The sequence below is a fragment of the Mixophyes fleayi genome, chromosome 3 (genome assembly GCF_038048845.1).
Source record: "Mixophyes fleayi isolate aMixFle1 chromosome 3, aMixFle1.hap1, whole genome shotgun sequence".
Classification (NCBI taxonomy): domain Eukaryota; kingdom Metazoa; phylum Chordata; class Amphibia; order Anura; family Limnodynastidae; genus Mixophyes; species Mixophyes fleayi.
Genome location: NC_134404.1, coordinates 5,459,858 through 5,487,614, shown reverse-complemented (window position 1 = coordinate 5,487,614; position 27,757 = coordinate 5,459,858). Strand labels below are relative to the sequence as shown.

General features: G+C 35.1%; 21 non-coding genes across 21 annotated transcripts; all 21 read left to right on the top strand.

Moving 5' to 3' along the window:
* Positions 1-291: 291 nt before the first annotated feature.
* On the top strand, positions 292-364 carry TRNAF-AAA (transfer RNA phenylalanine (anticodon AAA)). Its single transcript has one exon. It is a non-coding gene; the product is annotated as a tRNA-Phe (tRNA).
* Positions 365-2,626: 2,262 nt separating this feature from the next.
* TRNAF-AAA (transfer RNA phenylalanine (anticodon AAA)) lies at positions 2,627-2,699 on the top strand. The gene has a single exon. It is a non-coding gene; the product is annotated as a tRNA-Phe (tRNA).
* Positions 2,700-4,182: 1,483 nt separating this feature from the next.
* Positions 4,183-4,255, top strand: TRNAF-AAA (transfer RNA phenylalanine (anticodon AAA)). Its single transcript has one exon. It is a non-coding gene; the product is annotated as a tRNA-Phe (tRNA).
* Positions 4,256-5,738: 1,483 nt separating this feature from the next.
* Positions 5,739-5,811, top strand: TRNAF-AAA (transfer RNA phenylalanine (anticodon AAA)). Its single transcript has one exon. It is a non-coding gene; the product is annotated as a tRNA-Phe (tRNA).
* A 1,483-nt stretch (positions 5,812-7,294) lies between these two features.
* Positions 7,295-7,367, top strand: TRNAF-GAA (transfer RNA phenylalanine (anticodon GAA)). The gene has a single exon. It is a non-coding gene; the product is annotated as a tRNA-Phe (tRNA).
* Positions 7,368-8,072: 705 nt separating this feature from the next.
* Positions 8,073-8,145, top strand: TRNAF-GAA (transfer RNA phenylalanine (anticodon GAA)). Its single transcript has one exon. It is a non-coding gene; the product is annotated as a tRNA-Phe (tRNA).
* A 1,481-nt stretch (positions 8,146-9,626) lies between these two features.
* On the top strand, positions 9,627-9,699 carry TRNAF-GAA (transfer RNA phenylalanine (anticodon GAA)). The gene has a single exon. It is a non-coding gene; the product is annotated as a tRNA-Phe (tRNA).
* Positions 9,700-10,404: 705 nt separating this feature from the next.
* On the top strand, positions 10,405-10,477 carry TRNAF-GAA (transfer RNA phenylalanine (anticodon GAA)). The gene has a single exon. It is a non-coding gene; the product is annotated as a tRNA-Phe (tRNA).
* Positions 10,478-12,738: 2,261 nt separating this feature from the next.
* On the top strand, positions 12,739-12,811 carry TRNAF-AAA (transfer RNA phenylalanine (anticodon AAA)). The gene has a single exon. It is a non-coding gene; the product is annotated as a tRNA-Phe (tRNA).
* A 705-nt stretch (positions 12,812-13,516) lies between these two features.
* TRNAF-AAA (transfer RNA phenylalanine (anticodon AAA)) lies at positions 13,517-13,589 on the top strand. Its single transcript has one exon. It is a non-coding gene; the product is annotated as a tRNA-Phe (tRNA).
* A 1,483-nt stretch (positions 13,590-15,072) lies between these two features.
* Positions 15,073-15,145, top strand: TRNAF-GAA (transfer RNA phenylalanine (anticodon GAA)). Its single transcript has one exon. It is a non-coding gene; the product is annotated as a tRNA-Phe (tRNA).
* Positions 15,146-16,628: 1,483 nt separating this feature from the next.
* On the top strand, positions 16,629-16,701 carry TRNAF-AAA (transfer RNA phenylalanine (anticodon AAA)). The gene has a single exon. It is a non-coding gene; the product is annotated as a tRNA-Phe (tRNA).
* Positions 16,702-17,406: 705 nt separating this feature from the next.
* TRNAF-GAA (transfer RNA phenylalanine (anticodon GAA)) lies at positions 17,407-17,479 on the top strand. Its single transcript has one exon. It is a non-coding gene; the product is annotated as a tRNA-Phe (tRNA).
* Positions 17,480-18,183: 704 nt separating this feature from the next.
* TRNAF-GAA (transfer RNA phenylalanine (anticodon GAA)) lies at positions 18,184-18,256 on the top strand. The gene has a single exon. It is a non-coding gene; the product is annotated as a tRNA-Phe (tRNA).
* A 705-nt stretch (positions 18,257-18,961) lies between these two features.
* Positions 18,962-19,034, top strand: TRNAF-AAA (transfer RNA phenylalanine (anticodon AAA)). Its single transcript has one exon. It is a non-coding gene; the product is annotated as a tRNA-Phe (tRNA).
* Positions 19,035-19,739: 705 nt separating this feature from the next.
* On the top strand, positions 19,740-19,812 carry TRNAF-AAA (transfer RNA phenylalanine (anticodon AAA)). Its single transcript has one exon. It is a non-coding gene; the product is annotated as a tRNA-Phe (tRNA).
* A 705-nt stretch (positions 19,813-20,517) lies between these two features.
* TRNAF-GAA (transfer RNA phenylalanine (anticodon GAA)) lies at positions 20,518-20,590 on the top strand. Its single transcript has one exon. It is a non-coding gene; the product is annotated as a tRNA-Phe (tRNA).
* Positions 20,591-21,295: 705 nt separating this feature from the next.
* Positions 21,296-21,368, top strand: TRNAF-GAA (transfer RNA phenylalanine (anticodon GAA)). Its single transcript has one exon. It is a non-coding gene; the product is annotated as a tRNA-Phe (tRNA).
* A 703-nt stretch (positions 21,369-22,071) lies between these two features.
* Positions 22,072-22,144, top strand: TRNAF-AAA (transfer RNA phenylalanine (anticodon AAA)). Its single transcript has one exon. It is a non-coding gene; the product is annotated as a tRNA-Phe (tRNA).
* Positions 22,145-26,739: 4,595 nt separating this feature from the next.
* TRNAF-GAA (transfer RNA phenylalanine (anticodon GAA)) lies at positions 26,740-26,812 on the top strand. Its single transcript has one exon. It is a non-coding gene; the product is annotated as a tRNA-Phe (tRNA).
* A 705-nt stretch (positions 26,813-27,517) lies between these two features.
* TRNAF-GAA (transfer RNA phenylalanine (anticodon GAA)) lies at positions 27,518-27,590 on the top strand. Its single transcript has one exon. It is a non-coding gene; the product is annotated as a tRNA-Phe (tRNA).
* Positions 27,591-27,757: the final 167 nt, after the last annotated feature.

Here is a 27,757-nt window from a genome sequence, read left to right as displayed (position 1 = left end):
TTAGGTTGAAGATCCAAAGGATTGTTGGCTTTCAATTTCTGGGGCTTTCTCTCTCTTCTACTACAGGAGAGAAGATTAATGAGCCCTAGCCTTCCACTGAATAATAAAACTAAAATTAACAATACTTACCTGCAATGCAGCAGCAGATACTAAGGTGTTCATGATTTTCATGGACTCACCTTAAATTCCAATGAAATTTAGAATGAGAAAGTACCTTTAGCTAATTAAAGCTTATTCATTTGAAATCATTATAGTAATCCGAAATTGTGAATACATTCATCTTCCAAGCTGGCCGAAATAGCTCAGCTGGGAGAGCGTTAGACTAAAGATCTAAAGGTCCCTGGTTCGATACCGGGTTTCGGTATGTTTGAACAGGTGTTTTTTGAAGTGAAAAGCTCGAACTGGAAGTAATTTCAAGATGAAATTCCATAATGTCATCCACCAATTTTTCTTAGCAAAGAAGAATATTCAGCCCCATCTTTCAAATAATCAGAACATTTCATTTAATAACACTGTCCAGAAATACACGATAAAAAGTGTCCATGATTTCAGTAGTCCGGGCTTGACTCTTTATGCAATTGTAATTATCTCAATGATAAAATTTCTCAGCATTTTGCATCAATGCTTCTATTATAAAATAAAGGTTTTGTGATGGGTGAACATACAGTATAAAAACTGCTATGAAATGCTATGTTTACATTCGAAGCAATCATGATGAAAGGAAAAACTGTTATATAACCTTGTGTAATCTTCCTGGCATGACTCAGTTTGGAGAAAGTTAGGTTGAAGATCCAAAGGATTGTTGGCTTTCAATTTCTGGGGCTTTCTCTCTCTTCTACTACAGGAGAGAAGATTAATGAGCCCTAGCCTTCCACTGAATAATAAAACTAAAATTAACAATACTTACCTGCAATGCAGCAGCAGATACTAAGGTGTTCATGATTTTCATGGACTCACCTTAAATTCCAATGAAATTTAGAATGAGAAAGTACCTTTAGCTAATTAAAGCTTATTCATTTGAAATCATTATAGTAATCCGAAATTGTGAATACATTCATCTTCCAAGCTGGCTGAAATAGCTCAGCTGGGAGAGCGTTAGACTGAAGGTCTAAAGATCCCTGGTTCGATCCTGGGTTTTGGCGTGTTTGAACAGGTGTTTTTTGAAGTGAAAAGCTCGAACTGGAAGTAATTTCAAGATGAAATTCCATAATGTCATCCACCAATTTTTCTTAGCAAAGAAGAATATTCAGCCCCATCTTTCAAATAATCAGAACATTTCATTTAATAACACTGTCCAGAAATACAGGATAAAAAGTGTCCATGATTTCTGTAGTCCGGGCTTGACTCTTTATGCAATTGTAATTATCTCAATGATAAAATTTCTCAGCATTTTGCATCAATGCTTCTATTATAAAATAAAGGTTTTGTGATGGGTGAACATACAGTATAAAAACTGCTATGAAATGCTATGTTTACATTCGAAGCAATCATGATGAAAGGAAAAACTGTTAAATAACCTTGTGTAATCTTACTGGCATGACTCAGTTTGGAGAAAGTTAGGTTGAAGATCCAAAGGATTGTTGGCTTTCAATTTCTGGGGCTTTCTCTCTCTTCTACTACAGGAGAGAAGATTAATGAGCCCTAGCCTTCCACTGAACAATAAAACTAAAATTAACAATACTTACCTGCAATGCAGCAGCAGATACTAAGGTGTTCATGATTTTCATGGACTCACCTTAAATTCCAATGAAATTTAGAATGAGAAAGTACCTGTAGCTAATTAAAGCTTATTCATTTAAAATCATTATAGTAATCCGAAATTGTGAATACATTCATCTTCCAAGCTGGCCGAAATAGCTCAGCTGGGAGAGTGTTAGACTGAAGATCTAAAGGTCCCTGGTTCGATCCCGGATTTCGGCATGTTTGAACAGGTGTTTTTTTGAAGTGAAAAGCTCGAACTGGAAGTAATTTCAAGATGAAATTCCATAATGTCATCCACCAATTTTTCTTTGCAAAGAAGAATATTCAGCCCCATCTTTCAAATAATCAGAACATTTCATTCAATAACACTGTCCAGAAATACAGGATAAAAAGTGTCCATGATTTCAATAGTCTGGGCTTGACTCTTTATGCAATTGTAATTATCTCAATGATAAAATTTCTCAGCATTTTGCATCAATGCTTCTATTATAAAATAAAGGTTTTGTGATGGGTGAACATACAGTATAAAAACTGCTATGAAATGCTATGTTTACATTCGAAGCAATAATGATGAAAGGAAAAACTGTTATATAACCTTGTGTAATCTTCCTGGCATGACTCAGTTTGGAGAAAGTTAGGTTGAAGATCCAAAATGTTGTTGGCTTTCAATTTCTGGGGCTTTCTCTCTCTTCTACTACAGGAGAGAAGATTAATGAGCCCTAGCCTTCCACTGAACAATAAAACTAAAATTAACAATACTTACCTGCAATGCAGCAGCAGATACTAAGGTGTTCATGATTTTCATGGACTCACCTTAAATTCCAATGAAATTTAGAATGAGAAAGTACCTGTAGCTAATTAAAGCTTATTCATTTGAAATCATTATAGTAATCCGAAATTGTGAATACATTCATCTTCCAAGCTGGCCGAAATAGCTCAGCTGGGAGAGCGTTAGACTAAAGATCTAAAGGTCCCTGGTTCGATACCGGGTTTCGGCATGTTTGAACAGGTGTTTTTTGAAGTGAAAAGCTCGAACTGGAAGTAATTTCAAGATGAAATTCCATAATGTCATCCACCAATTTTTCTTAGCAAAGAAGAATATTCAGCCTCATCTTTCAAATAATCAGAACATTTCATTTAATAACACTGTCCAGAAATACACGATAAAAAGTGTCCATGATTTCAGTAGTCCGGGCTTGACTCTTTATGCAATTGTAATTATCTCAATGATAAAATTTCTCAGCATTTTGCATCAATGCTTCTATTATAAAATAAAGGTTTTGTGATGGGTGAACATACAGTATAAAAACTGCTATGAAATGCTATGTTTACATTCGAAGCAATCATGATGAAAGGAAAAACTGTTATATAACCTTGTGTAATCTTCCTGGCATGACTCAGTTTGGAGAAAGTTAGGTTGAAGATCCAAAGGATTGTTGGCTTTCAATTTCTGGGGCTTTCTCTCTCTTCTACTACAGGAGAGAAGATTAATGAGCCCTAGCCTTCCACTGAATAATAAAACTAAAATTAACAATACTTACGTGCAATGCAGCAGCAGATACTAAGGTGTTCATGATTTTCATGGACTCACCTTAAATTCCAATGAAATTTAGAATGAGAAAGTACCTTTAGCTAATTAAAGCTTATTCATTTGAAATCATTATAGTAATCCGAAATTGTGAATACATTCATCTTCCAAGCTGGCTGAAATAGCTCAGCTGGGAGAGCGTTAGACTGAAGATCTAAAGGTCCCTGGTTCGATCCCGGGTTTCGGCGTGTTTGAACAGGTGTTTTTTGAAGTGAAAAGCTCGAACTGGAAGTAATTTCAAGATGAAATTCCATAATGTCATCCACCAATTTTTCTTAGCAAAGAAGAATATTCAGCCCCATCTTTCAAATAATCAGAACATTTCATTTAATAACACTGTCCAGAAATACAGGATAAAAAGTGTCCATGATTTCTGTAGTCCGGGCTTGACTCTTTATGCAATTGTAATTATCTCAATGATAAAATTTCTCAGCATTTTGCATCAATGCTTCTATTATAAAATAAAGGTTTTGTGATGGGTGAACATACAGTATAAAAACTGCTATGAAATGCTATGTTTACATTCGAAGCAATCATGATGAAAGGAAAAACTGTTATATAACCTTGTGTAATCTTCCTGGCATGACTCAGTTTGGAGAAAGTTAGGTTGAAGATCCAAAGGATTGTTGGCTTTCAATTTCTGGGGCTTTCTCTCTCTTCTACTACAGGAGAGAAGATTAATGAGTCCTAGCCTTCCACTGAATAATAAAACTAAAATTAACAATACTTACCTGCAATGCAGCAGCAGATACTAAGGTGTTCATGATTTTCATGGACTCACCTTAAATTCCAATGAAATTTAGAATGAGAAAGTACCTGTAGCTAATTAAAGCTTATTCATTTGAAATCATTATAGTAATCCGAAATTGTGAATACATTCATCTTCCAAGCTGGCTGAAATAGCTCAGCTGGGAGAGCGTTAGACTAAAGATCTAAAGGTCCCTGGTTCGATACCGGGTTTCGGCATGTTTGAACAGGTGTTTTTTGAAGTGAAAAGCTCGAACTGGAAGTAATTTCAAGATGAAATTCCATAATGTCATCCACCAATTTTTCTTAGCAAAGAAGAATATTCAGCCCCATCTTTTAAATAATCAGAACATTTCATTTAATAACACTGTCCAGAAATACAGGATAAAAAGTGTCCATGATTTCAATAGTCCGGGCTTGACTCTTTATGCAATTGTAATTATCTCAATGATAAAATTTCTCAGCATTTTGCATCAATGCTTCTATTATAAAATAAAGGTTTTGTGATGGGTGAACATACAGTATAAAAACTGCTATGAAATGCTATGTTTACATTCGAAGCAATCAAGATGAAAGGAAAAACTGTTATATAACCTTGTGTAATCTTCCTGGCATGACTCAGTTTGGAGAAAGTTAGGTTGAAGATCCAAAGGATTGTTGGCTTTCAATTTCTGGGGCTTTCTCTCTCTTCTACTACAGGAGAGAAGATTAATGAGCCCTAGCCTTCCACTGAAAAATAAAACTAAAATTAACAATACTTACCTGCAATGCAGCAGCAGATACTAAGGTGTTCATGATTTTCATGGACTCACCTTAAATTCCAATGAAATTTAGAATGAGAAAGTACCTGTAGCTAATTAAAGCTTATTCATTTGAAATCATTATAGTAATCCGAAATTGTGAATACATACATCTTCCAAGCTGGCCGAAATAGCTCAGCTGGAAGAGTGTTAGACTGAAGATCTAAAGATCCCTGGTTCGAGCCTGGGTTTCGGCATGATTGAACAGGTGTTTTTTGAAGTGAAAAGCTCGAACTGGAAGTAATTTCAAGATGAAATTCCATAATGTCATCCACCAATTTTTCTTAGCAAAGAAGAATATTCAGCCCCATCTTTCAAATAATCAGAACATTTCATTTAATAACACTGTCCAGAAATACAGGATAAAAAGTGTCCATGATTTCAGTAGTCTGGGCTTGACTCTTTATGCAATTGTAATTATCTCAATGATAAAATTTCTCAGCATTTTGCATCAATGCTTCTATTATAAAATAAAGGTTTTGTGATGGGTGAACATACAGTATAAAAACTGCTATGAAATGCTATGTTTACATTCGAAGCAATCATGATGAAAGGAAAAACTGTTATATAACCTTGTGTAATCTTCCTGGCATGACTCAGTTTGGAGAAAGTTAGGTTGAAGATCCAAAGGATTGTTGGCTTTTAATTTCTGGGGCTTTCTCTCTCTTCTACTACAGGAGAGAAGATTAATGAGCCCTAGCCTTCCACTGAATAATAAAACTAAAATTAACAATACTTACCTGCAATGCAGCAGCAGATACTAAGGTGTTCATGATTTTCATGGACTCACCTTAAATTCCAATGAAATTTAGAATGAGAAAGTACCTGTAGCTAATTAAAGCTTATTCATTTGAAATCATTATAGTAATCCGAAATTGTGAATACATTCATCTTCCAAACTGGCCGAAATAGCTCAGCTGGGAGAGCGTTAGACTAAAGATCTAAAGGTCCCTGGTTCGATACCGGGTTTCGGCATGTTTGGACAGGTGTTTTTTGAAGTGAAAAGCTAGAACTGGAAGTAATTTCAAGATGAAATTCCATAATGTCATCCACCAATTTTTCTTAGCAAAGAAGAATATTCAGCCTCATCTTTCAAATAATCAGAACATTTCATTTAATAACACTGTCCAGAAATACACGATAAAAAGTGTCCATGATTTCAGTAGTCCGGGCTTGACTCTTTATGCAATTGTAATTATCTCAATGATAAAATTTCTCAGCATTTTGCATCAATGCTTCTATTATAAAATAAAGGTTTTGTGATGGGTGAACATACAGTATAAAAACTGCTATGAAATGCTATGTTTACATTCGAAGCAATCATGATGAAAGGAAAAACTGTTATATAACCTTGTGTAATCTTCCTGGCATGACTCAGTTTGGAGAAAGTTAGGTTGAAGATCCAAAGGATTGTTGGCTTTCAATTTCTGGGGCTTTCTCTCTCTTCTACTACAGGAGAGAAGATTAATGAGCCCTAGCCTTCCACTGAATAATAAAACTAAAATTAACAATACTTACCTGCAATGCAGCAGCAGATACTAAGGTGTTCATGATTTTCATGGACTCACCTTAAATTCCAATGAAATTTAGAATGAGAAAGTACCTTTAGCTAATTAAAGCTTATTCATTTGAAATCATTATAGTAATCTGAAATTGTGAATACATTCATCTTCCAAGCTGGCTGAAATAGCTCAGCTGGGAGAGCGTTAGACTGAAGATCTAAAGGTCCCTGGTTCGATCCCGGGTTTCGGCGTGTTTGAACAGGTGTTTTTTGAAGTGAAAAGCTCGAACTGGAAGTAATTTCAAGATGAAATTCCATAATGTCATCCACCAATTTTTCTTAGCAAAGAAGAATATTCAGCCCCATCTTTCAAATAATCAGAACATTTCATTTAATAACACTGTCCAGAAATACAGGATAAAAAGTGTCCATGATTTCTGTAGTCCGGGCTTGACTCTTTATGCAATTGTAATTATCTCAATGATAAAATTTCTCAGCATTTTGCATCAATGCTTCTATTATAAAATAAAGGTTTTGTGATGGGTGAACATACAGTATAAAAACTGCTATGAAATGCTATGTTTACATTCGAAGCAATCATGATGAAAGGAAAAACTGTTAAATAACCTTGTGTAATCTTCCTGGCATGACTCAGTTTGGAGAAAGTTAGGTTGAAGATCCAAAGGATTGTTGGCTTTCAATTTCTGGGGCTTTCTCTCTCTTCTACTACAGGAGAGAAGATTAATGAGCCCTAGCCTTCCACTGAACAATAAAACTAAAATTAACAATACTTACCTGCAATGCAGCAGCAGATACTAAGGTGTTCATGATTTTCATGGACTCACCTTAAATTCCAATGAAATTTAGAATGAGAAAGTACCTGTAGCTAATTAAAGCTTATTCATTTAAAATCATTATAGTAATCCGAAATTGTGAATACATTCATCTTCCAAGCTGGCCAAAATAGCTCAGCTGGGAGAGCGTTAGACTGAAGATCTAAAGGTCCCTGGTTCGATCCCGGGTTTCGGCATGTTTGAACAGGTGTTTTTTGAAGTGAAAAGCTCGAACTGGAAGTAATTTCAAGATGAAATTCCATAATGTCATCCACCAATTTTTCTTAGCAAAGAAGAATATTCAGCCCCATCTTTCAAATAATCAGAACATTTCATTTAATAACACTGTCCAGAAATACAGGATAAAAAGTGTCCATGATTTCAATAGTCCGGGCTTGACTCTTTATGCAATTGTAAATATCTCAATGATAAAATTTCTCAGCATTTTGCATCAATGCTTCTATTATAAAATAAAGGTTTTGTGATGGGTGAACATACAGTATAAAAACTGCTATGAAATGCTATGTTTACATTCGAAGCAATCATGATGAAAGGAAAAACTGTTATATAACCTTGTGTAATCTTCCTGGCATGACTCAGTTTGGAGAAAGTTAGGTTGAAGATCCAAAATGTTGTTGGCTTTCAATTTCTGGGGCTTTCTCTCTCTTCTACTACAGGAGAGAAGATTAATGAGCCCTAGCCTTCCACTGAACAATAAAACTAAAATTAACAATACTTACCTGCAATGCAGCAGCAGATACTAAGGTGTTCATGATTTTCATGGACTCACCTTAAATTCCAATGAAATTTAGAATGAGAAAGTACCTGTAGCTAATTAAAGCTTATTCATTTGAAATCATTATAGTAATCCGAAATTGTGAATACATTCATCTTCCAAGCTGGCCGAAATAGCTCAGCTGGGAGAGCGTTAGATTGAAGATCTAAAGGTCCCTGGTTCGATACCGGGTTTCGGCATGTTTGAACAGGTGTTTTTTGAAGTGAAAAGCTCAAACTGGAAGTAATTTCAAGATGAAATTCCATAATGTCATCCACCAATTTTTCTTAGCAAAGAAGAATATTCAGCCACATCTTTCAAATAATCAGAACATTTCATTTAATAACACTGTCCAGAAATACACGATAAAAAGTGTCCATGATTTCAGTAGTCCGGGCTTGACTCTATGCAATTGTAATTATCTCAATGATAAAATTTCTCAGCATTTTGCATCAATGCTTCTATTATAAAATAAAGGTTTTGTGATGGGTGAACATACAGTATAAAAACTGCTATGAAATGCTATGTTTACATTCGAAGCAATCATGATGAAAGGAAAAACTGTTATATAACCTTGTGTAATCTTCCTGGCATGACTCAGTTTGGAGAAAGTTAGGTTGAAGATCCAAAGGATTGTTGGCTTTCAATTTCTGGGGCTTTCTCTCTCTTCTACTACAGGAGAGAAGATTAATGAGCCCTAGCCTTCCACTGAATAATAAAACTAAAATTAACAATACTTACCTGCAATGCAGCAGCAGATACTAAGGTGTTCATGATTTTCATGGACTCACCTTAAATTCCAATGAAATTTAGAATGAGAAAGTACCTGTAGCTAATTAAAGCTTATTCATTTGAAATCATTATAGTAATCCGAAATTGTGAATACATTCATCTTCCAAGCGGTCCGAAATAGCTCAGATGGGAGAGCGTTAGACTGAAGATCTAAAGGTCCCTGGTTCGATCCCGGGTTTCGGCGAGTTTGAACAGGTGTTTTTTTAAGTGAAAAGCTCGAACTGGAAGTAATTTCAAGATGAAATTCCATAATGTCATCCACCAATTTTTCTTAGCAAAGAAGAATATTCAGCCCCATCTTTCAAATAATCAGAACATTTCATTTAATAACACTGTCCAGAAATACAGGATAAAAAGTGTCCATGATTTCTGTAGTCCGGGCTTGACTCTTTATGCAATTGTAATTATCTCAATGATAAAATTTCTCAGCATTTTGCATCAATGCTTCTATTATAAAATAAAGGTTTTGTGATGGGTGAACATACAGTATAAAAACTGCTATGAAATGCTATGTTTACATTCGAAGCAATCATGATGAAAGGAAAAACTGTTAAATAACCTTGTGTAATCTTCCTGGCATGACTCAGTTTGGAGAAAGTTAGGTTGAAGATCCAAAGGATTGTTGGCTTTCAATTTCTGGGGCTTTCTCTCTCTTCTACTACAGGAGAGAAGATTAATGAGCCCTAGCCTTCCACTGAACAATAAAACTAAAATTAACAATACTTACCTGCAATGCAGCAGCAGATACTAAGGTGTTCATGATTTTCATGGACTCACCTTAAATTCCAATGAAATTTAGAATGAGAAAGTACCTGTAGCTAATTAAAGCTTATTCATTTAAAATCATTATAGTAATCCGAAATTGTGAATACATTCATCTTCCAAGCTTGCCAAAATAGCTCAGCTGGGAGAGCGTTAGACTGAAGATCTAAAGGTCCCTGGTTCAATCCCGGGTTTCGGCATGTTTGAACAGGTATTTTTTGAAGAGAAAAGCTCGAACTGGAAGTAATTTCAAGATGAAATTCCATAATGTCATCCACCAATTTTTCTTAGCAAAGAAGAATATTCAGCCCCATCTTTCAAATAATCAGAACATTTCATTTAATAACACTGTCCAGAAATACAGGATAAAAAGTGTCCATGATTTCAATAGTCCGGGCTTGACTCTTTATGCAATTGTAAATATCTCAATGATAAAATTTCTCAGCATTTTGCATCAATGCTTCTATTATAAAATAAAGGTTTTGTGATGGGTGAACATACAGTATAAAAACTGCTATGAAATGCTATGTTTACATTCGAAGCAATCATGATGAAAGGAAAAACTGTTATATAACCTTGTGTAATCTTCCTGGCATGACTCAGTTTGGAGAAAGTTAGGTTGAAGATCCAAAATGTTGTTGGCTTTCAATTTCTGGGGCTTTCTCTCTCTTCTACTACAGGAGAGAAGATTAATGAGCCCTAGCCTTCCACTGAACAATAAAACTAAAATTAACAATACTTACCTGCAATGCAGCAGCAGATACTAAGGTGTTCATGATTTTCATGGACTCACCTTAAATTCCAATGAAATTTAGAATGAGAAAGTACCTGTAGCTAATTAAAGCTTATTCATTTGAAATCATTATAGTAATCCGAAATTGTGAATACATTCATCTTCCAAGCTGGCCGAAATAGCTCAGCTGGGAGAGCGTTAGACTGAAGATCTAAAGGTCCCTGGTTCGATACCGGGTTTCGGCATGTTTGAACAGGTGTTTTTTGAAGTGAAAAGCTCGAACTGGAAGTAATTTCAAGATGAAATTCCATAATGTCATCCACCAATTTTTCTTAGCAAAGAAGAATATTCAGCCCCATCTTTCAAATAATCAGAACATTTCATTTAATAACACTGTCCAGAAATACAGGATAAAAAGTGTCCATGATTTCAGTAGTCCGGGCTTGACTCTTTATGCAATTGTAATTATCTCAATGATAAAATTTCTCAGCATTTTGCATCAATGCTTCTATTATAAAATAAAGGTTTTGTGATGGGTGAACATATAGTATAACAACTGCTATGAAATGCTATGTTTACATTCGAAGCAATCATGATGAAAGAAAAAACTGTTATATAACCTTGTGTAATCTTCCTGGCATGACTCAGTTTGGAGAAAGTTAGGTTGAAGATCCAAAGGATTGTTGGCTTTCAATTTCTTGGGCTTTCTCTCTCTTCTACTACAGGAGAGAGGATTAATGAGCCCTAGCCTTCCACTGAACAATAAAACTAAAATTAACAATACTTACCTGCAATGCAGCAGCAGATACTAAGGTGTTCAGGATTTTCATGGACTCACCTTAAATTCCAATGAAATTTAGAATGAGAAAGTACCTGTAGCTAATTAAAGCTTATTCATTTGAAATCATTATAGTAATCCAAAATTGTGAATACATTTATCTTCCAAGCTGGCCGAAATAGCTCAGCTGGGAGAGCGTTAGACTGAAGATCTAAAGGTCCCTGGTTCAATCCTGGGTTTCGGCATGTTTGAACAGGTGTTTTTTGAAGTGAAAAGCTCGAACTGGAAGTAATTTCAAGATGAAATTCCATAATGTTATCCACCAATTTTTCTTAGCAAAGAAGAATATTCAGCCCCATCTTTCAAATAATCAGAACATTTCATTTAATAACACTGTCCAGAAATACAGGATAAAAAGTGTCCATGATTTCAGTAGTCCGGGCTTGACTCTTTATGCAATTGTAATTATCTCAATGATAAAATTTCTCAGCATTTTGCATCAATGCTTCTATTATAAAATAAAGGTTTTGTGATGGGTGAACATACAGTATAAAAAATGCTATGAAATGCTATGTTTACATTCGAAGCAATCAAGATGAAAGGAAAAACTGTTATATAACCTTGTGTAATCTTCCTGGCATGACTCAGTTTGGAGAAAGTTAGGTTGAAGATCCAAAGGATTGTTGGCTTTCAATTTCTGGGGCTTTCTCTCTCTTCTACTACAGGAGAGAAGATTAATGAGCCCTAGCCTTCCACTGAAAAATAAAACTAAAATTAACAATACTTACCTGCAATGCAGCAGCAGATACTAAGGTGTTCATGATTTTCATGGACTCACCTTAAATTCCAATGAAATTTAGAATGAGAAAGTACCTGTAGCTAATTAAAGCTTATTCATTTGAAATCATTATAGTAATCCGAAATTGTGAATACATACATCTTCCAAGCTGGCCGAAATAGCTCAGCTGGAAGAGTGTTAGACTGAAGATCTAAAGATTCCTGGTTCGATCCTGGGTTTCGGCATGTTTGAACAGGTGTTTTTTGAAGTGAAAAGCTCGAACTGGAAGTAATTTCAAGATGAAATTCCATAATGTCATCCACCAATTTTTCTTAGCAAAGAAGAATATTCAGCCCCATCTTTCAAATAATCAGAACATTTCATTTAATAACACTGTCCAGAAATACAGGATAAAAAGTGTCCATGATTTCAGTAGTCTGGGCTTGACTCTTTATGCAATTGTAATTATCTCAATGATAAAATTTCTCAGCATTTTGCATCAATGCTTCTATTATAAAATAAAGGTTTTGTGATGGGTGAACATACAGTATAAAAACTGCTATGAAATGCTATGTTTACATTCGAAGCAATCATGATGAAAGGAAAAACTGTTATATAACCTTGAGTAATCTTCCTGGCATGACTCAGTTTGGAGAAAGTTAGGTTGAAGATCCAAAGGATTGTTGGCTTTCAATTTCTGGGGCTTTCTCTCTCTTCTACTACAGGAGAGAAGATTAATGAGCCCTAGCCTTCCACTGAATAATAAAACTAAAATTAACAATACTTACCTGCAATGCAGCAGCAGATACTAAGGTGTTCATGATTTTCATGGACTCACCTTAAATTCCAATGAAATTTAGAATGAGAAAGTACCTGTAGCTAATTAAAGCTTATTCATTTGAAATCATTATAGTAATCCGAAATTGTGAATACATTCATCTTCCAAGCTGGCCGAAATAGCTCAGCTGGGAGAGCGTTAGACTAAAGATCTAAAGGTCCCTGGTTCGATACCGGGTTTCGGCATGTTTGAACAGGTGTTTTTTGAAGTGAAAAGCTCGAACTGGAAGTAATTTCAAGATGAAATTCCATAATGTCATCCACCAATTTTTCTTAGCAAAGAAGAATATTCAGCCTCATCTTTCAAATAATCAGAACATTTCATTTAATAACACTGTCCAGAAATACACGATAAAAAGTGTCCATGATTTCAGTAGTCCGGGCTTGACTCTTTATGCAATTGTAATTATCTCAATGATAAAATTTCTCAGCATTTTGCATCAATGCTTCTATTATAAAATAAAGGTTTTGTGATGGGTGAACATACAGTATAAAAACTGCTATGAAATGCTATGTTTACATTCGAAGCAATCATGATGAAAGGAAAAACTGTTATATAACCTTGTGTAATCTTCCTGGCATGACTCAGTTTGGAGAAAGTTAGGTTGAAGATCCAAAGGATTGTTGGCTTTCAATTTCTGGGGCTTTCTCTCTCTTCTACTACAGGAGAGAAGATTAATGAGCCCTAGCCTTCCACTGAATAATAAAACTAAAATTAACAATACTTACCTGCAATGCAGCAGCAGATACTAAGGTGTTCATGATTTTCATGGACTCACCTTAAATTCCAATGAAATTTAGAATGAGAAAGTACCTGTAGCTAATTAAAGCTTATTCATTTGAAATCATTATAGTAATCCGAAATTGTGAATACATTCATCTTCCAAGCTGGCTGAAATAGCTCAGCTGGGAGAGCGTTAGACTAAAGATCTAAAGGTCCCTGGTTCGATACCGGGTTTCGGCATGTTTGAACAGGTGTTTTTTGAAGTGAAAAGCTCGAACTGGAAGTAATTTCAAGATGAAATTCCATAATGTCATCCACCAATTTTTCTTAGCAAAGAAGAATATTCAGCCCCATCTTTCAAATAATCAGAACATTTCATTTAATAACACTGTCCAGAAATACACGATAAAAAGTGTCCATGATTTCAGTAGTCCGGGCTTGACTCTTTATGCAATTGTAATTATCTCAATGATAAAATTTCTCAGCATTTTGCATCAATGCTTCTATTATAAAATAAAGGTTTTGTGATGGGTGAACATACAGTATAAAAACTGCTATGAAATGCTATGTTTACATTCCAAGCAATCATGATGAAAGGAAAAACTGTTATATAACCTTGTGTAATCTTCCTGGCATGACTCAGTTTGGAGAAAGTTAGGTTGAAGATCCAAAGGATTGTTGGCTTTCAATTTCTGGGGCTTTCTCTCTCTTCTACTACAGGAGAGAAGATTAATGAGCCCTAGCCTTCCACTGAATAATAAAACTAAAATTAACAATACTTACCTGCAATGCAGCAGCAGATACTAAGGTGTTCATGATTTTCATGGACTCACCTTAAATTCCAATGAAATTTAGAATGAGAAAGTACCTTTAGCTAATTAAAGCTTATTCATTTGAAATCATTATAGTAATCCGAAATTGTGAATACATTCATCTTCCAAGCTGGCTGAAATAGCTCAGCTGGGAGAGCGTTAGACTGAAGATCTAAGGGTCCCTGGTTCGATCCTGGGTTTCGGCGTGTTTGAACAGGTGTTTTTTGAAGTGAAAAGCTCGAACTGGAAGTAATTTCAAGATGAAATTCCATAATGTCATCCACCAATTTTTCTTAGCAAAGAAGAATATTCAGCCCCATCTTTCAAATAATCAGAACATTTCATTTAATAACACTGTCCAGAAATACAGGATAAAAAGTGTCCATGATTTCTGTAGTCCGGGCTTGACTCTTTATGCAATTGTAATTATCTCAATGATAAAATTTCTCAGCATTTTGCATCAATGCTTCTATTATAAAATAAAGGTTTTGTGATGGGTGAACATACAGTATAAAAACTGCTATGAAATGCTATGTTTACATTCGAAGCAATCATGATGAAAGGAAAAACTGTTATATAACCTTGTGTAATCTTCCTGGCATGACTCAGTTTGGAGAAAGTTAGGTTGAAGATCCAAAATGTTGTTGGCTTTCAATTTCTGGGGCTTTCTCTCTCTTCTACTACAGGAGAGAAGATTAATGAGCCCTAGCCTTCCACTGAACAATAAAACTAAAATTAACAATACTTACCTGCAATGCAGCAGCAGATACTAAGGTGTTCATGATTTTCATGGACTCACCTTAAATTCCAATGAAATTTAGAATGAGAAAGTACCTGTAGCTAATTAAAGCTTATTCATTTGAAATCATTATAGTAATCCGAAATTGTGAATACATTCATCTTCCAAGCTGGCCGAAATAGCTCAGCTGGGAGAGCGTTAGACTGAAGATCTAAAGGTCCCTGGTTCGATACCGGGTTTCGGCGTGTTTGAACAGGTGTTTTTTGAAGTGAAAAGCTCGAACTGGAAGTAATTTCAAGATGAAATTCCATAATGTCATCCACCAATTTTTCTTAGCAAAGAAGAATATTCAGCCCCATCTTTCAAATAATCAGAACATTTCATTTAATAACACTGTCCAGAAATACAGGATAAAAAGTGTCCATGATTTCAGTAGTCCGGGCTTGACTCTTTATGCAATTGTAATTATCTCAATGATAAAATTTCTCAGCATTTTGCATCAATGCTTCTATTATAAAATAAAGGTTTTGTGATGGGTGAACATACAGTATAAAAACTGCTATGAAATGCTATGTTTACATTCGAAGCAATCATGATGAAAGGAAAAACTGTTAAATAACCTTGTGTAATCTTCCTGGCATGACTCAGTTTGGAGAAAGTTAGGTTGAAGATCCAAAGGATTGTTGGCTTTCAATTTCTGGGGCTTTCTCTCTCTTCTACTACAGGAGAGAAGATTAATGAGCCCTAGCCTTCCACTGAATAATAAAACTAAAATTAACAATACTTACCTGCAATGCAGCAGCAGATACTAAGGTGTTCATGATTTTCATGGACTCACCTTAAATTCCAATGAAATTTAGAATGAGAAAGTACCTGTAGCTAATTAAAGCTTATTCATTTAAAATCATTATAGTAATCCGAAATTGTGAATACATTCATCTTCCAAGCTGGCAGAAATAGCTCAGCTGGGAGAGCGTTAGACTGAAGATCTAAAGGTCCCTGGTTCGATCCCAGGTTTCGGCATGTTTGAACAGGTGTTTTTTGAAGTGAAAAGCTCGAACTGGAAGTAATTTCAAGATGAAATTCCATAATGTCATCCACCAATTTTTCTTAGCAAAGAAGAATATTCAGCCCCATCTTTCAAATAATCAGAACATTTCATTTAATAACACTGTCCAGAAATACAGGATAAAAAGTGTCCATGATTTCAATAGTCCGGGCTTGACTCTTTATGCAATTGTAATTATCTCAATGATAAAATTTCTCAGCATTTTGCATCAATGCTTCTATTATAAAATAAAGGTTTTGTGATGGGTGAACATACAGTATAAAAACTGCTATGAAATGCTATGTTTACATTCGAAGCAATCATGATGAAAGGAAAAACTGTTATATAACCTTGTGTAATCTTCCTGGCATGACTCAGTTTGGAGAAAGTTAGGTTGAAGATCCAAAGGATTGTTGGCTTTCAATTTCTGGGGCTTTCTCTCTCTTCTACTACAGGAGAGAAGATTAATGAGCCCTAGCCTTCCACTGAATAATAAAACTAAAATTAACAATACTTACCTGCAATGCAGCAGCAGATACTAAGGTGTTCATGATTTTCATGGACTCACCTTAAATTCCAATGAAATTTAGAATGAGAAAGTACCTGTAGCTAATTAAAGCTTATTCATTTGAAATCATTATAGTAATCCGAAATTGTGAATACATTCATCTTCCAAGCTGGCCGAAATAGCTCAGCTGGGAGAGCGTTAGACTAAAGATCTAAAGGTCCCTGGTTCGATCCCGGGTTTCGGCGTGTTTGAACAGGTGTTTTTTGAAGTGAAAAGCTCGAACTGGAAGTAATTTCAAGATGAAATTCCATAATGTCATCCACCAATTTTTCTTAGCAAAGAAGAATATTCAGCCCCATCTTTCAAATAATCAGAACATTTCATTTAATAACACTGTCCAGAAATACAGGATAAAAAGTGTCCATGATTTCTGTAGTCCGGGCTTGACTCTTTATGCAATTGTAATTATCTCAATGATAAAATTTCTCAGCATTTTGCATCAATGCTTCTATTATAAAATAAAGGTTTTGTGATGGGTGAACATACAGTATAAAAACTGCTATGAAATGCTATGTTTACATTCAAAGCAATCATGATGAAAGGAAAAACTGTTAAATAACCTTGTGTAATCTTCCTGGCATGACTCAGTTTGGAGAAAGTTAGGTTGAAGATCCAAAGGATTGTTGGCTTTCAATTTCTGGGGCTTTCTCTCTCTTCTACTACAGGAGAGAAGATTAATGAGCCCTAGCCTTCCACTGAACAATAAAACTAAAATTAACAATACTTACCTGCAATGCAGCAGCAGATACTAAGGTGTTCATGATTTTCATGGACTCACCTTAAATTCCAATGAAATTTAGAATGAGAAAGTACCTGTAGCTAATTAAAGCTTATTCATTTGAAATCATTATAGTAATCCGAAATTGTGAATACATTCATCTTCCAAGCTGGCCGAAATAGCTCAGCTGGGAGAGCGTTAGACTGAAGATCTAAAGGTCCCTGGTTCGATACCGGGTTTCGGCGTGTTTGAACAGGTGTTTTTTGAAGTGAAAAGCTCGAACTGGAAGTAATTTCAAGATGAAATTCCATAATGTCATCCACCAATTTTTCTTAGCAAAGAAGAATATTCAGCCCCATCTTTCAAATAATCAGAACATTTCATTTAATAACACTGTCCAGAAATACAGGATAAAAAGTGTCCATGATTTCAGTAGTCCGGGCTTGACTCTTTATGCAATTGTAATTATCTCAATGATAAAATTTCTCAGCATTTTGCATCAATGCTTCTATTATAAAATAAAGGTTTTGTGATGGGTGAACATACAGTATAAAAACTGCTATGAAATGCTATGTTTACATTCGAAGCAATCATGATGAAAGGAAAAACTGTTAAATAACCTTGTGTAATCTTCCTGGCATGACTCAGTTTGGAGAAAGTTAGGTTGAAGATCCAAAGGATTGTTGGCTTTCAATTTCTGGGGCTTTCTCTCTCTTCTACTACAGGAGAGAAGATAATGAGCCCTAGCCTTCCACTGAATAATAAAACTAAAATTAACAATACTTACCTGCAATGCAGCAGCAGATACTAAGGTGTTCATGATTTTCATGGACTCACCTTAAATTCCAATGAAATTTAGAATGAGAAAGTACCTGTAGCTAATTAAAGCTTATTCATTTAAAATCATTATAGTAATAGGAAATTGTGAATACATTCATCTTCCAAGCTGGCCGAAATAGCTCAGCTGGGAGAGCGTTAGACTGAAGATCTAAAGGTCCCTGGTTCGATCCCAGGTTTCGGCATGTTTGAACAGGTGTTTTTTGAAGTGAAAAGCTCGAACTGGAAGTAATTTCAAGATGAAATTCCATAATGTCATCCACCAATTTTTCTTAGCAAAGAAGAATATTCAGCCCCATCTTTCAAATAATCAGAACATTTCATTTAATAACACTGTCCAGAAATACAGGATAAAAAGTGTCCATGATTTCAATAGTCCGTGCTTGACTCTTTATGCAATTGTAATTATCTCAATGATAAAATTTCTCAGCATTTTGCATCAATGCTTCTATTATAAAATAAAGGTTTTGTGATGGGTGAACATACAGTATAAAAACTGCTATGAAATGCTATGTTTACATTCGAAGCAATCATGATGAAAGGAAAAACTGTTATATAACCTTGTGTAATCTTCCTGGCATGACTCAGTTTGGAGAAAGTTAGGTTGAAGATCCAAAGGATTGTTGGCTTTCAATTTCTGGGGCTTTCTCTCTCTTCTACTACAGGAGAGAAGATTAATGAGCCCTAGCCTTCCACTGAATAATAAAACTAAAATTAACAATACTTACCTGCAATGCAGCAGCAGATACTAAGGTGTTCATGATTTTCATGGACTCACCTTAAATTCCAATGAAATTTAGAATGAGAAAGTACCTGTAGCTAATTAAAGCTTATTCATTTGAAATCATTATAGTAATCCGAAATTGTGAATACATTCATCTTCCAAGCTGGCCGAAATAGCTCAGCTGGGAGAGCGTTAGACTAAAGATCTAAAGGTCCCTGGTTCGATACCGGGTTTCGGCGTGTTTGAACAGGTGTTTTTTGAAGTGAAAAGCTCGAACTGGAAGTAATTTCAAGATGAAATTCCATAATGTCATCCACCAATTTTTCTTAGCAAAGAAGAATATTCAGCCCCATCTTTCAAATAATCAGAACATTTCATTTAATAACACTGTCCAGAAATACAGGATAAAAAGTGTCCATGATTTCAGTAGTCCGGGCTTGACTCTTTATGCAATTGTAATTATCTCAATGATAAAATTTCTCAGCATTTTGCATCAATGCTTCTATTATAAAATAAAGGTTTTGTGATGGGTGAACATACAGTATAAAAACTGCTATGAAATGCTATGTTTACATTCGAAGCAATCATGATGAAAGGAAAAACTGTTAAATAACCTTGTGTAATCTTCCTGGCATGACTCAGTTTGGAGAAAGTTAGGTTGAAGATCCAAAGGATTGTTGGCTTTCAATTTCTGGGGCTTTCTCTCTCTTCTACTACAGGAGAGAAGATTAATGAGCCCTAGCCTTCCACTGAATAATAAAACTAAAATTAACAATACTTACCTGCAATGCAGCAGCAGATACTAAGGTGTTCATGATTTTCATGGACTCACCTTAAATTCCAATGAAATTTAGAATGAGAAAGTACCTGTAGCTAATTAAAGCTTATTCATTTGAAATCATTATAGTAATCCGAAATTGTGAATACATTCATCTTCCAAGCTGGCCGAAATAGCTCAGCTGGGAGAGCGTTAGACTAAAGATCTAAAGGTCCCTGGTTCGATACCGGGTTTCGGCATGTTTGAACAGGTGTTTTTTGAAGTGAAAAGCTCGAACTGGAAGTAATTTCAAGATGAAATTCCATAATGTCATCCACCAATTTTTCTTAGCAAAGAAGAATATTCAGCCCCATCTTTCAAATAATCAGAACATTTCATTTAATAACACTGTCCAGAAATACACGATAAAAAGTGTCCATGATTTCAGTAGTCCGGGCTTGACTCTTTATGCAATTGTAATTATCTCAATGATAAAATTTCTCAGCATTTTGCATCAATGCTTCTATTACAAAATAAAGGTTTTGTGATGGGTGAACATACAGTATAAAAACTGCTATGAAATGCTATGTTTACATTCGAAGCAATCATGATGAAAGGAAAAACTGTTATATAACCTTGTGTAATCTTCCTGGCATGACTCAGTTTGGAGAAAGTTAGGTTGAAGATCCAAAGGATTGTTGGCTTTCAATTTCTGGGGCTTTCTCTCTCTTCTACTACAGGAGAGAAGATTAATGAGCCCTAGCCTTCCACTGAATAATAAAACTAAAATTAACAATACTTACCTGCAATGCAGCAGCAGATACTAAGGTGTTCATGATTTTCATGGACTCACCTTAAATTCCAATGAAATTTAGAATGAGAAAGTACCTTTAGCTAATTAAAGCTTATTCATTTGATATCATTATAGTAATCCGAAATTGTGAATACATTCATCTTCCAAGCTGGCTGAAATAGCTCAGCTGGGAGAGCGTTAGACTGAAGATCTAAAGGTCCCTGGTTCGATCCCGGGTTTCGGCGTGTTTGAACAGGTGTTTTTTGAAGTGAAAAGCTCGAACTGGAAGTAATTTCAAGATGAAATTCCATAATGTCATCCACCAATTTTTCTTAGCAAAGAAGAATATTCAGCCCCATCTTTCAAATAATCAGAACATTTCATTTAATAACACTGTCCAGAAATACAGGATAAAAAGTGTCCATGATTTCTGTAGTCCGGGCTTGACTCTTTATGCAATTGTAATTATCTCAATGATAAAATTTCTCAGCATTTTGCATCAATGCTTCTATTATAAAATAAAGGTTTTGTGATGGGTGAACATACAGTATAAAAACTGCTATGAAATGCTATGTTTACATTCGAAGCAATCATGATGAAAGGAAAAACTGTTATATAACCTTGTGTAATCTTCCTGGCATGACTCAGTTTGGAGAAAGTTAGGTTGAAGATCCAAAATGTTGTTGGCTTTCAATTTCTGGGGCTTTCTCTCTCTTCTACTACAGGAGAGAAGATTAATGAGCCCTAGCCTTCCACTGAACAATAAAACTAAAATTAACAATACTTACCTGCAATGCAGCAGCAGATACTAAGGTGTTCATGATTTTCATGGACTCACCTTAAATTCCAATGAAATTTAGAATGAGAAAGTACCTGTAGCTAATTAAAGCTTATTCATTTGAAATCATTATAGTAATCCGAAATTGTGAATACATTCATCTTCCAAGCTGGCCGAAATAGCTCAGCTGGGAGAGCGTTAGATTGAAGATCTAAAGGTCCCTGGTTCGATACCGGGTTTCGGCATGTTTGAACAGGTGTTTTTTGAAGTGAAAAGCTCGAACTGGAAGTAATTTCAAGATGAAATTCCATAATGTCATCCACCAATTTTTCTTAGCAAAGAAGAATATTCAGCCACATCTTTCAAATAATCAGAACATTTCATTTAATAACACTGTCCAGAAATACACGATAAAAAGTGTCCATGATTTCAGTAGTCCGGGCTTGACTCTATGCAATTGTAATTATCTCAATGATAAAATTTCTCAGCATTTTGCATCAATGCTTCTATTATAAAATAAAGGTTTTGTGATGGGTGAACATACAGTATAAAAACTGCTATGAAATGCTATGTTTACATTCGAAGCAATCATGATGAAAGGAAAAACTGTTATATAACCTTGTGTAATCTTCCTGGCATGACTCAGTTTGGTGAAAGTTAGGTTGAAGATCCAAAGTATTGTTGGCTTTCAATTTCTGGGGCTTTCTCTCTCTTCTACTACAGGAGAGAAGATTAATGAGCCCTAGCCTTCCACTGAATAATAAAACTAAAATTAACAATACTTACCTGCAATGCAGCAGCAGATACTAAGGTGTTCATGATTTTCATGGACTCACCTTAAATTCCAATGAAATTTAGAATGAGAAAGTACCTGTAGCTAATTAAAGCTTATTCATTTGAAATCATTATAGTAATCCGAAATTGTGAATACATTCATTTTCCATTCTGGCCGAAATAGCTCAGCTGGGAGAGCGTTAGACTAAAGATCTAAAGGTCCCTGGTTCGATACCGGGTTTCGGCATGTTTGAGCAGGTGTTTTTTGAAGTGAAAAGCTCGAACTGGAAGTAATTTCAAGATGAAATTCCATAATGTCATCCACCAATTTTTCTTAGCAAAGAAGAATATTCAGATCCATCTTTCAAATAATCAGAACATTTCATTTAATAACACTGTCCAGAAATACACGATAAAAAGTGTCCATGATTTCAGTAGTCCGGGCTTGACTCTTTATGCAATTGTAATTATCTCAATGATAAAATTTCTCAGCATTTTGCATCAATGCTTCTATTATAAAATAAAGGTTTTGTGATGGGTGAACATACAGTATAAAAACTGCTATGAAATGCTATGTTTACATTCGAAGCAATCATGATGAAAGGAAAAACTGTTATATAACCTTGTGTAATCTTCCTGGCATGACTCAGTTTGGAGAAAGTTAGGTTGAAGATCCAAAGGATTGTTGGCTTTCAATTTCTGGGGCTTTCTCTCTCTTCTACTACAGGAGAGAAGATTAATGAGCCCTAGCCTTCCACTGAATAATAAAACTAAAATTAACAATACTTACCTGCAATGCAGCAGCAGATACTAAGGTGTTCATGATTTTCATGGACTCACCTTAAATTCCAATGAAATTTAGAATGAGAAAGTACCTGTAGCTAATTAAAGCTTATTCATTTGAAATCATTATAGTAATCCGAAATTGTGAATACATGCATCTTCCAAGCTGTCCGAAATAGCTCAGATGGGAGAGCGTTAGACTGAAGATCTAAAGGTCCCTGGTTCGATCCCGGGTTTCGGCGAGTTTGAACAGGTGTTTTTTTAAGTGAAAAGCTCGAACTGGAAGTAATTTCAAGATGAAATTCTATAATGTCATCCACCAATTTTTCTTAGCAAAGAAGAATATTCAGCCCCATCTTTCAAATAATCAGAACATTTCATTTAATAACACTGTCCAGAAATACAGGATAAAAAGTGTCCATGATTTCAGTAGTCCGGGCTTGACTCTTTATGCAATTGTAATTATCTCAATGATAAAATTTCTCAGCATTTTGCATCAATGCTTCTATTATAAAATAAAGGTTTTGTGATGGGTGAACATATAGTATAACAACTGCTATGAAATGCTATGTTTACATTCGAAGCAATCATGATGAAAGAAAAAACTGTTATATAACCTTGTGTAATCTTCCTGGCATGACTCAGTTTGGAGAAAGTTAGGTTGAAGATCCAAAGGATTGTTGGCTTTCAATTTCTTGGGCTTTCTCTCTCTTCTACTACAGGAGAGAGGATTAATGAGCCCTAGCCTTCCACTGAACAATAAAACTAAAATTAACAATACTTACCTGCAATGCAGCAGCAGATACTAAGGTGTTCAGGATTTTCATGGACTCACCTTAAATTCCAATGAAATTTAGAATGAGAAAGTACCTGTAGCTAATTAAAGCTTATTCATTTGAAATCATTATAGTAATCCGAAATTGTGAATACATTTATCTTCCAAGCTGGCCGAAATAGCTCAGCTGGGAGAGCGTTAGACTGAAGATCTAAAGGTCCCTGGTTCGATCCTGGGTTTCGGCATGTTTGAACAGGTGTTTTTTGAAGTGAAAAGCTCGAACTGGAAGTAATTTCAAGATGAAATTCCATAATGTCATCCACCAATTTTTCTTAGCAAAGAAGAATATTCAGCCCCATCTTTCAAATAATCAGAACATTTCATTTAATAACACTGTCCAGAAATACAGGATAAAAAGTGTCCATGATTTCAGTAGTCTGGGCTTGACTCTTTATGCAATTGTAATTATCTCAATGATAAAATTTCTCAGCATTTTGCATCAATGCTTCTATTATAAAATAAAGGTTTTGTGATGGGTTAACATACAGTATAAAAACTGCTATGAAATGCTATGTTTACATTCGAAGCAATCAAGATGAAAGGAAAAACTGTTATATAACCTTGTGTAATCTTCCTGGCATGACTCAGTTTGGAGAAAGTTAGGTTGAAGATCCAAAGGATTGTTGGCTTTCAATTTCTGGGGCTTTCTCTCTCTTCTACTACAGGAGAGAAGATTAATGAGCCCTAGCCTTCCACTGAAAAATAAAACTAAAATTAACAATACTTACCTGCAATGCAGCAGCAGATACTAAGGTGTTCATGATTTTCATGGACTCACCTTAAATTCCAATGAAATTTAGAATGAGAAAGTACCTGTAGCTAATTAAAGCTTATTCATTTGAAATCATTATAGTAATCCGAAATTGTGAATACATACATCTTCCAAGCTGGCTGAAATAGCTCAGCTGGAAGAGTGTTAGACTGAAGATCTAAAGATCCCTGGTTCAATCCTGGGTTTCGGCATGTTTGAACAGGTGTTTTTTGAAGTGAAAAGCTCGAACTGGAAGTAATTTCAAGATGAAATTCCATAATGTCATCCACCAATTTTTCTTAGCAAAGAAGAATATTCAGCCCCATCTTTCAAATAATCAGAACATTTCATTTAATAACACTGTCCAGAAATACAGGATAAAAAGTGTCCATGATTTCAGTAGTCTGGGCTTGACTCTTTATGCAATTGTAATTATCTCAATGATAAAATTTCTCAGCATTTTGCATCAATGCTTCTATTATAAAATAAAGGTTTTGTGATGGGTGAACATACAGTATAAAAACTGTTATGAAATGCTATGTTTACATTCGAAGCAATCATGATGAAAGGAAAAACTGTTGTATAACCTTGTGTAATCTTCCTGGCATGACTCAGTTTGGAGAAAGTTAGGTTGAAGATCCCAAATGTTGTTGGCTTTCAATTTCTGGGGCTTTCTCTCTCTTCTACTACAGGAGAGAAGATTAATGAGCCCTAGCCTTCCACTGAACAATAAAACTAAAATTAACAATACTTACCTGCAATGCAGCAGCAGATACTAAGGTGTTCATGATTTTCATGGACTCACCTTAAATTCCAATGAAATTTAGAATGAGAAAGTACCTGTAGCTAATTAAAGCTTATTCATTTGAAATCATTATAGTAATCCGAAATTGTGAATACATTCATCTTCCAAGTTGGCCGAAATAGCTCAGCTGGGAGAGCGTTAGGCTGAAGATCTAAAGGTCCCTGGTTCGATCCTGGGTTTCGGCATGTTTGAACAGGTGTTTTTTGAAGTGAAAAGCTCAAACTGGAAGTAATTTCAAGATGAAATTCCATAATGTCATCCACCAATTTTTCTTAGCAAAGAAGAATATTCAGCCCCATCTTTCAAATAATCAGAACATTTCATTTAATAACACTGTCCAGAAATACAGGATAAAAAGTGTCCATGATTTCAATAGTCCGGGCTTGACTCTTTATGCAATTGTAATTATCTCAATGATAAAATTTCTCAGCATTTTGCATCAATGCTTCTATTATAAAATAAAGGTTTTGTGATGGGTGAACATACAGTATAAAAACTGCTATGAAATGCTATGTTTACATTCGAAGCAATCATGATGAAAGGAAAAACTGTTATATAACCTTGTGTAATCTTCCTGGCATGACTCAGTTTGGAGAAAGTTAGGTTGAAGATCCAAAATGTTGTTGGCTTTTAATTTCTGGGGCTTTCTCTCTCTTCTACTACAGGAGAGAAGATTAATGAGCCCTAGCCTTCCACTGAACAATAAAACTAAAATTAACAATACTTACCTGCAATGCAGCAGCAGATACTAAGGTGTTCATGATTTTCATGGACTCACCTTAAATTCCAATGAAATTTAGAATGAGAAAGTACCTGTAGCTAATTAAAGCTTATTCATTTGAAATCATTATAGTAATCCGAAATTGTGAATACATTCATCTTCCAAGCTGGCTGAAATAGCTCAGCTGGGTGAGTGTTAGACTGAAGATCTAAAGGTCCCTGGTTTGATCCCGGGTTTCGGCATGTTTGAACAGGTGTTTTTTAAAGTGAAAAGCTGAAACTGGAAGTAATTTCAAGATGAAATTCCATAATGTCATCCACCAATTTTTCTTAGCAAAGAAGAATATTCAGCCCCATCTTTCAAATAATCAGAACATTTCATTTAATAACACTGTCCAGAAATACACGATAAAAAGTGTCCATGATTTCAGTAGTCCGGGCTTGACTCTTTATGCAATTGTAATTATCTCAATGATAAAATTTCTCAGCATTTTGCATCAATGCTTCTATTATAAAATAAAGGTTTTGTGATGGGTGAACATACAGTATAAAAACTGCTATGAAATGCTATGTTTACATTCGAAGCAATCATGATGAAAGGAAAAACTGTTATATAACCTTGTGTAATCTTCCTGGCATGACTCAGTTTGGAGAAAGTTAGGTTGAAGATCCAAAGGATTGTTGGCTTTCAATTTCTGGGGCTTTCTCTCTCTTCTACTACAGGAGAGAAGATTAATGAGCCCTAGCCTTCCACTGAACAATAAAACTAAAATTAACAATACTTACCTGCAATGCAGCAGCAGATACTAAGGTGTTCATGATTTTCATGGACTCACCTTAAATTCCAATGAAATTTAGAATGAGAAAGTACCTGTAGCTAATTAAAGCTTATTCATTTGAAATCATTATAGTAATCCGAAATTGTGAATACATTCATCTTCCAAGCTGGCTGAAATAGCTCAGCTGGGAGAGCGTTAGACTGAAGATCTAAAGGTCCCTGGTTCGATCCCGGGTTTCGGCATGTTTGAACAGGTGTTTTTTGAAGTGAAAAGCTCGAACTGGAAGTAATTTCAAGATGAAATTCCATAATGTCATCCACCAATTTTTCTTAGCAAAGAAGAATATTCAGCCCCATCTTTCAAATAATCAGAACATTTTATTTAATAACACTGTCCAGAAATACAGGATAAAAAATGTCCATGATTTCAGTAGTTCGGGCTTGACTCTTTATGCAATTGTAATTATCTCAATGATAAAATTTCTCAGCATTTTGCATCAATGCTTCTATTATAAAATCAAGGTTTTGTGATGGGTGAACATACAGTATAAAAACTGCTATGAAATGCTATGTTTACATTCGAAGCAATCATGATGAAAGGAAAAACTGTTATATAACCTTGTGTAATCTTCCTGGCATGACTCAGTTTGGAGAAAGTTAGGTTGAAGATCCAAAATGTTGTTGGCTTTCAATTTCTGGGGCTTTCTCTCTCTTCTACTAAAGGAGAGAAGATTAATGAGCCCTAGCCTTCCACTGAACAATTAAACTAAAATTAACAATACTTACCTGCAATGCAGCAGCAGATACTAAGGTGTTCAGGATTTTCATGGACTCACCTTAAATTCCAATGAAATTTAGAATGAGAAAGTACCTGTAGCTAATTAAAGCTTATTCATTTGAAATCATTATAGTAATCCGAAATTGTGAATACGTTCATCTTCCAAGCTGGCCGAAATAGCTCAGCTGGGAGAGCGTTAGACTGAAGATCTAAAGGTCCCTGGTTCGATCCCGGGTTTCGGCATGTTTGAACAGGTGTTTTTTGAAGGGAAAAGCTTGAACTGGAAGTAATTTCAAGATGAAATTCCATAATGTCATTCACCAATTTTTCTTAGCAAAGAAGAATATTCAGCCCCATCTTTCAAATAATCAGAACATTTCATTTAATAACACTGTCCAAAAATACAGGGT